We start from the raw sequence: 6,335 nt of genomic DNA on the forward strand, positions 1-6,335 counted from the left end.
GATGATATGGTTTCATCCTTGTTATCAAAAGAAATGAGAAGGAAAACCATGGGTACTTAGATCACAAATGTCTTATATGTAAGAGGACCTTCCTTAGATATAAATAAAAATAAATCCTCAAGTAGGAGATCTAAATCTATAGGTATATATAAATTTCTAGGAAAATCCTTAAGGAAATGTTGGGAATTTGGTAAACTTGGGCATGACAATAATGATTGTAGATCTTGTTGTTAAAGGGAGGGGGTCTAATTATTTTTCTTCCAAAGAAGGGAAGGCCTCCTTAGAGGAAGGAGGGGTTGTGTACTTGGATTCTTCAATAAAACATGTAGATCATGATATATGGTTGATTGACTCAAGTGCTTTTCATATTACTCCCCACATGAATGGTTTACAACTATGAAAGGTATGATATAGTTGATGTTTTCCTAGGAGATGACTTGATAACTAAAATCATAGGTCAAGGAAAATTCAAGTTGATGTTCAAGGATGGAAGGATTAGGTCATTTCCTAGTGTTCTACAAATTCCAAAGCTAGCTAGAATCTTGATATTTGTAAGCAACATAGTTGACACGGGTGTATAAACTATGTTTGAAATGGAAAACTTTAAGATTGTTGAAGATTAATGGTGTTGTTGAGTGGAGTTTGGTTTGGAAATCTATACAAATTTTTGGAAAGCGCCACCATTGATTGATGTAATAGTTCTATTGTTTGTGATGGTGGAAATGAAGAATATTGAAACCTTATTGTCTTTGGAGAAAATACAATGTTATAGCATCAAACATTGGGACATATTACAGAGAAGGGCATTAGAGCATTACACAATAAAGGTAGGGTTGAATGTATGTATAATTTCACAATAAATCTTGATTTATGTGAAGATTGCGTACATGATGAATAAGATCAGGTAAGATTTTCATGTAGTGATGCAAGAGCTAAGGGAATCTTAGAGTTAATACACAACAATGTGTTTAGAACTGTGCTTGTTTCATCATTAGATAAATATGTGTATTATTTTTCATTCATAGATGATTTCTTGATGAACACGTGGATTTATTTCCTCCAAAATAAATTTGATGTCTTTGGTAAATCAAAATAGTTTAAAGTTCTTGTGGAGAATTAGATAGAGATGAAAATTAAGGTGTTAGGGATAAACAATGGTGGAGGGTTCCATGGGAATGAATTCATGGAATTCTATAGGAAGTGCAATATAGAAAGGCATAAGACTACTACATATACCCCTCAATAGTATGAGGTTGTAGAAAGGACGAATAAGACATGAATGGGAAAAGCAAAGAGCACACTTAGTGGTGTTGGTTTAGGATAACAATTCTGGGCAGAGGTGATAGATATTGCATGTTACCTAGAAAATCAATAACCCTCATCACTATTGGTTGACAAGAATCCATTTAAGCAATGGATTGGTTAAAAACCCTCTCTAAGCATCTTAGAGTTTTGGTTGTGATGCTTATGTGCATTTTCCAAAGGAAAATAGGAGTAAAATGGATAATAAAACTTAAGTGTATCTTTATTGGTATTAAAGGTTATAAACTTTGAAACTGATAAATTAAGAAAGTTGTTTACAGTTGCGACGTTATCTTTAGAGAGGTCAAAGATATTTCCAAACAGGAAGTCCTACTAAGGGGAAAAGAACCAAAGAAAATAGAGTTTTAGTTGAAGGATGAAAAACCCGATTTAATAGAAGAACATAAATAATAAGAAGAATAACATCATACTCTAGTACTGAGGAGATTGGTTTAAGAAAGAAGGCGACCAAAAGGTATACTCCGCCTTATTTTCATTATGGTTTTACTTTGTCTATTACTAATTATGATCCCAAAATTGCTAGGAAGTCAGTGGATTAAATGGATGGTAAACTCTAGAAGAAGGTCAAAGTTGAAGAAATGGTAGCCTTGGATAAGAATGAGGCTTGGGATCTAGTTGAGTTGATAACTAGAAGTAAACCTATTTGTAGAAAATGAGTGTTTATGAATAAGCTGAATGATTTTAAGGTGAAGTGAGAACTACAAGCTTAGTGTTGGTTGCGATAATTGTCTTCTTTTAACCCTACCTTTACCTTAAATCATGCTACCCTAACCCCTGTTTTACAATTAAATTAAGCCTTTTACACATGCTTCTTGGTTCCTTGTTATGATTTGCTTGGACATGGATTACATAGGCTTATTAATAATTAAAAAGGTTGAATAGGCATATATTTCCTTGTAACTTATATATTTTTCATTTCTTTAAGGGTGTGATGGACAATTGTCATTAATCAAAGTCAGAGTTGGTTGGTGCAGGATCCGATATTCTTGTACCCACCGCAGTTCCTGCACCCGATGGACAACTGGCCAATTCACTACATATTGACTCCAAAAGTATCACAAATGTTAAGGGAGGGCGCACCTACCGCTGGGGACTTGTTCCACTTCCAGTATTAGGCTTGGAGCATTATGGAGATGCAAAAGATGGAGGCCAGTCACGATTCACTGTGTTTTCCTATTAAGTCATCTATTGTGGCCAAGAGCCGATACTTATGTATAAATTAGGGATTATGAGATAGGTTCTGTTAGCGATATCTGGAAGAGACTTTGATATTTTTGTTGTAACTTTGAAATATGTATCACCTCGACCCTCTGGGGCTGGATCTATGGTTTTACTATGTATATTTGTAGATATTTTTGAATAAAGGAGTTGATTCTGATTTCACATATTTGTTGTTCCTGTTGATATTTGTAATGATTCCTTCGCTCATTTGAGTTCACATCTTTCATAAAAGGAAACGAGATGGTTGGCTAGGGCCCATCCAACCCAGCTCATTCTCCTCATTATTATTTGGGTGTGCTTAGATACAATAATATTGTTTTGCATAGGAGTGATTTATTTATGCTTGAGCTTGCACACGTGGTGAATATCTTGTGGTTGTGTTTCTTTTGTGCGTGATCTCAGTTCTAAGGAGTCCTTGTGTGCGTTGAGTGTTTTTTATTTCAGTTCCAACATTTCTATTTTTTTTCTGAAGCATCGCAGCATGTCTTTTCTTTTTAAGAAGGTTTCTTGAATCGTTTCTAGAAGATAGTTAGGGTTACAGATTTTCATGCTTTAAGTTCTGTTTATTTCCTTTATGGTGAAGCGTACCCTAGTTAGAACATGAAGTGTAGCTGTGTGATGGTTTCTCTGTGTATTAATTTAAGATGTCGCGATATTCATGAATGACAGTAAATCAAATATTGTTAATACAAAAATTGTTAAAGATCTTTCTGAGTTTACAGACTTCATGTGATTACATTAAATTTATTCTTATGCAGAGTATATATATCGCATTGTGAATGAGATTCAGAAAGGGTTTAAGTTTAATCTTTCGAATATCGATCTTTTATTGCAAGTCATGAGTTTGTCATTTCTGCAAGTGAGAATTTCCTTGAATCTTTGCAGTTTGTTTTTATTGAATTTTGTAGTTGATTCAAGCTTGTTTTCATTATCACTCAAGTTAAAGTTTCCTTTCTGCATTTGTTAATTTTCTGCTTACTATTTTAGCACATCAATCTATGAATGAAGGATTTTCGAATGTGAATCTGCCCTAGTATAGGAACAGAACGTTCTAAGTGTAGGAACAAAGTGTTCTAGTACAGGAACAGTGTTCCAGTACATGAACAAAGCGTACCAGTGCAGGAACAGAGTGTTCCAGTATAGGAACAAAACGTTCTAGTACAGGAACAGAGTATTTTGGTGCGAGAACGAACCCATTCTGGTATAGGAATGTAATTATTCTAGTACAGGAATGAGAGTTTTCCGGTATAGGAAGTAGACTTAAGAACACAATAGATTAACATTTCTTTCTATTTTCTAAGCATTGGAATTCGACTACAGGAACATAATTTTGCTCTTTGATGTCATTTTAAGTTTGACTGCAAGGTGTGCTTTGTTATTTTATCAAATTCTTTGGCGAGTATTTTTCTTGAGTGAATCCAGTACCCAGAGTGGCTTTGTGTCATTTTGTTGAAAGGTTTTCTTTGCGATTTTTTTCTTGACTGATTCTGGATGATTTAATTAGTAGATCAGAAGTAGGATTTGCAGAAGTTAATCCCATAATCTTTGGCATTTCCTGTGCTATGCCTCGAAGCTTACGTAGCCCCAGTTTGACAAATTAAGTGTTGAAGGAGTTCAATTAAATTGTAATTCTGACACCCAACAGTTAGTAGAAAAGGGATATTCCCAAGTAGAGGGAATTGATTTTGGTGATTTTTTTTCTCTTGTTGCTAAGTTAACTTCTATTATATTTATTTTGTTTGTTGTTGCTACTTTTGATCTTGAAATAGGGAAGATGGATCTAAAGACAACATTCCTACATAGAGATCTTGAAAAAGAAACCTACATGAAATAACCAAAAGGTTTTGTAGTGAAGGGAAATTTGAGAGCTAGTTTGCAAGTTGAAAAATCCCCTGTATGAGTTAAAACAATATCCAAGAATGTGGTATCAAAAGTTTGATACTTAATTATTGGGACTTGGTTTCTCAAGGAACAAAATTAACCATTGTGTGTAATTTAAATTAATGATCATTTTATTTATGTGGTTTTGTATGTGAATGATATTTTGTTGTTTGGAAACAACAATGAAATCATCAAGGATGTTAACATTTAGTTTCCTCTAAATTTGATCAGAAAGATCTTATTGTTGCAAAATTTTTTGGGCATTGAAATTAAAAAGGATCGAGAAAACAAGAAACTCTGGTTGGATTAGAGGAAATTTGTTGAGATGATATTGTGAAGGTTTAATATGTGGGAATATAAATTGATCAAGGTCCCTATTCCTATAAGTGTAAAATTATATGCAAATCAATGTCCCAAGACACAAGATGAAAAAGAGTATATGTCACATGTTCCCTATGCTAGTGTCGTTGGTAGTTTAATGTATGCAATGGTCTATCCTACACTAGACATTGTACATGTACTGGGAGTTTTGAGTAGGTATATGTCGAAACTAGGAAATAAGCATTAGGCAGTTGTAAAGAGGGTTCTCATGTATTTGTGTGCCACTACATATTAAGTAATTTATTAAGGAAGACTTGAGCAACCGAAGTGTTAGACATACATGACATTGTTGGTGCAGACTGAGCTAGAGATTTGGATCATAATACCTAGAAGTGGTTATGGAAAATCTGCAACTATTTATGTGTTTAACCTATTTGGAGGAGTAGTCAATTGGATGAGCATGAGATAGTCTGTAGTTTCACTCTAAACTATAGGATCTTAATACATGGAAGTAAGTCATTCAAGTTAGGAAGTTATATTGTTACAAATATTGTGTTCAAGGATTAGGTTTGTATAGTAAGTTGTAACATTAGTTTATGATAACTAGAGTACAATATTTCTGGCAAAGAACCTAACTTATCATTCTAAGGCAAATCATATTGATGTTTGGTATGATTTTGTGAGAGACATGGTTGAAGACAAGAAGATGTTGTTGTTTTAAGTGAACAATTTAAAGAATGTTGCAGATTAATTGATAAATTCAGTTAGTACTGAGAAGTTTTCTTGGTTTAGAAAAACAATGGGCATTGTTTCCCTAGATTGTGATTATATAATCCTCACACCCCTATATTCAAAGAAAATAACAATTGGGAGAATGTTGGAAACATATTATATTATTTGCATGGATAACCACACACATGACTTGTTTGTCCCAGATGCAATGGGGGGAGGGGGTGTTAAGATCATGGGGGTTGGTAGTACCCCCATTTAGGCGGTTCACAACGGGGTCGTGTCCATTGTTGGTGGTTTTCAGCACACATTTTTTTATCACATGGTTTTTTGATTTTGGTTAAGGAATTAAGGTTGACATCTAATTTGGGTCAATGGATTAGGCTTTTGGATGTTGTAGGATCTTATATATAGTATTGTAAATGATGAAGTTAATGACAATGGAAGTTAGAGGTTTGGCTTCAAAAGATTTGTTGGTTTTCTTGGTTAAGGGTTTATAGGGTAAATATGTGAGTATTATGTGTGAATGGCATCGTTTAATTTTTTATTTTTAATAAAGAATTTGTGTGTGCATTTATTATTGTAAAGGTTCAAAACTTGCACTACGAGATTATAAACAAATAAGAGATGAAAGTACTTTAGGAATTGATACTATTTGTAAGGATAAATTAAAGCTAACAAAAGTATGATTCAAATAATAAACTAGGGATTATGAACAATTCATAAATGAAATTGCTTTAAGAATTAATAGTATCTCCTATTATATTCCTTGCAGCTAATGAAGAATTTTTTGGAGGCATAATTCAAGGGCGGATTGGATTTGAGGATGTGTAAAAACTCTTTGAACCTATTAAGTATGG

Source organism: Pinus tabuliformis, chromosome X (genome assembly GCF_031772625.1).
Source record: "Pinus tabuliformis cultivar Carrire ecotype Pingquan chromosome X, CPIR1, whole genome shotgun sequence".
Taxonomy (NCBI): Eukaryota; Viridiplantae; Streptophyta; class Pinopsida; order Pinales; family Pinaceae; genus Pinus; species Pinus tabuliformis.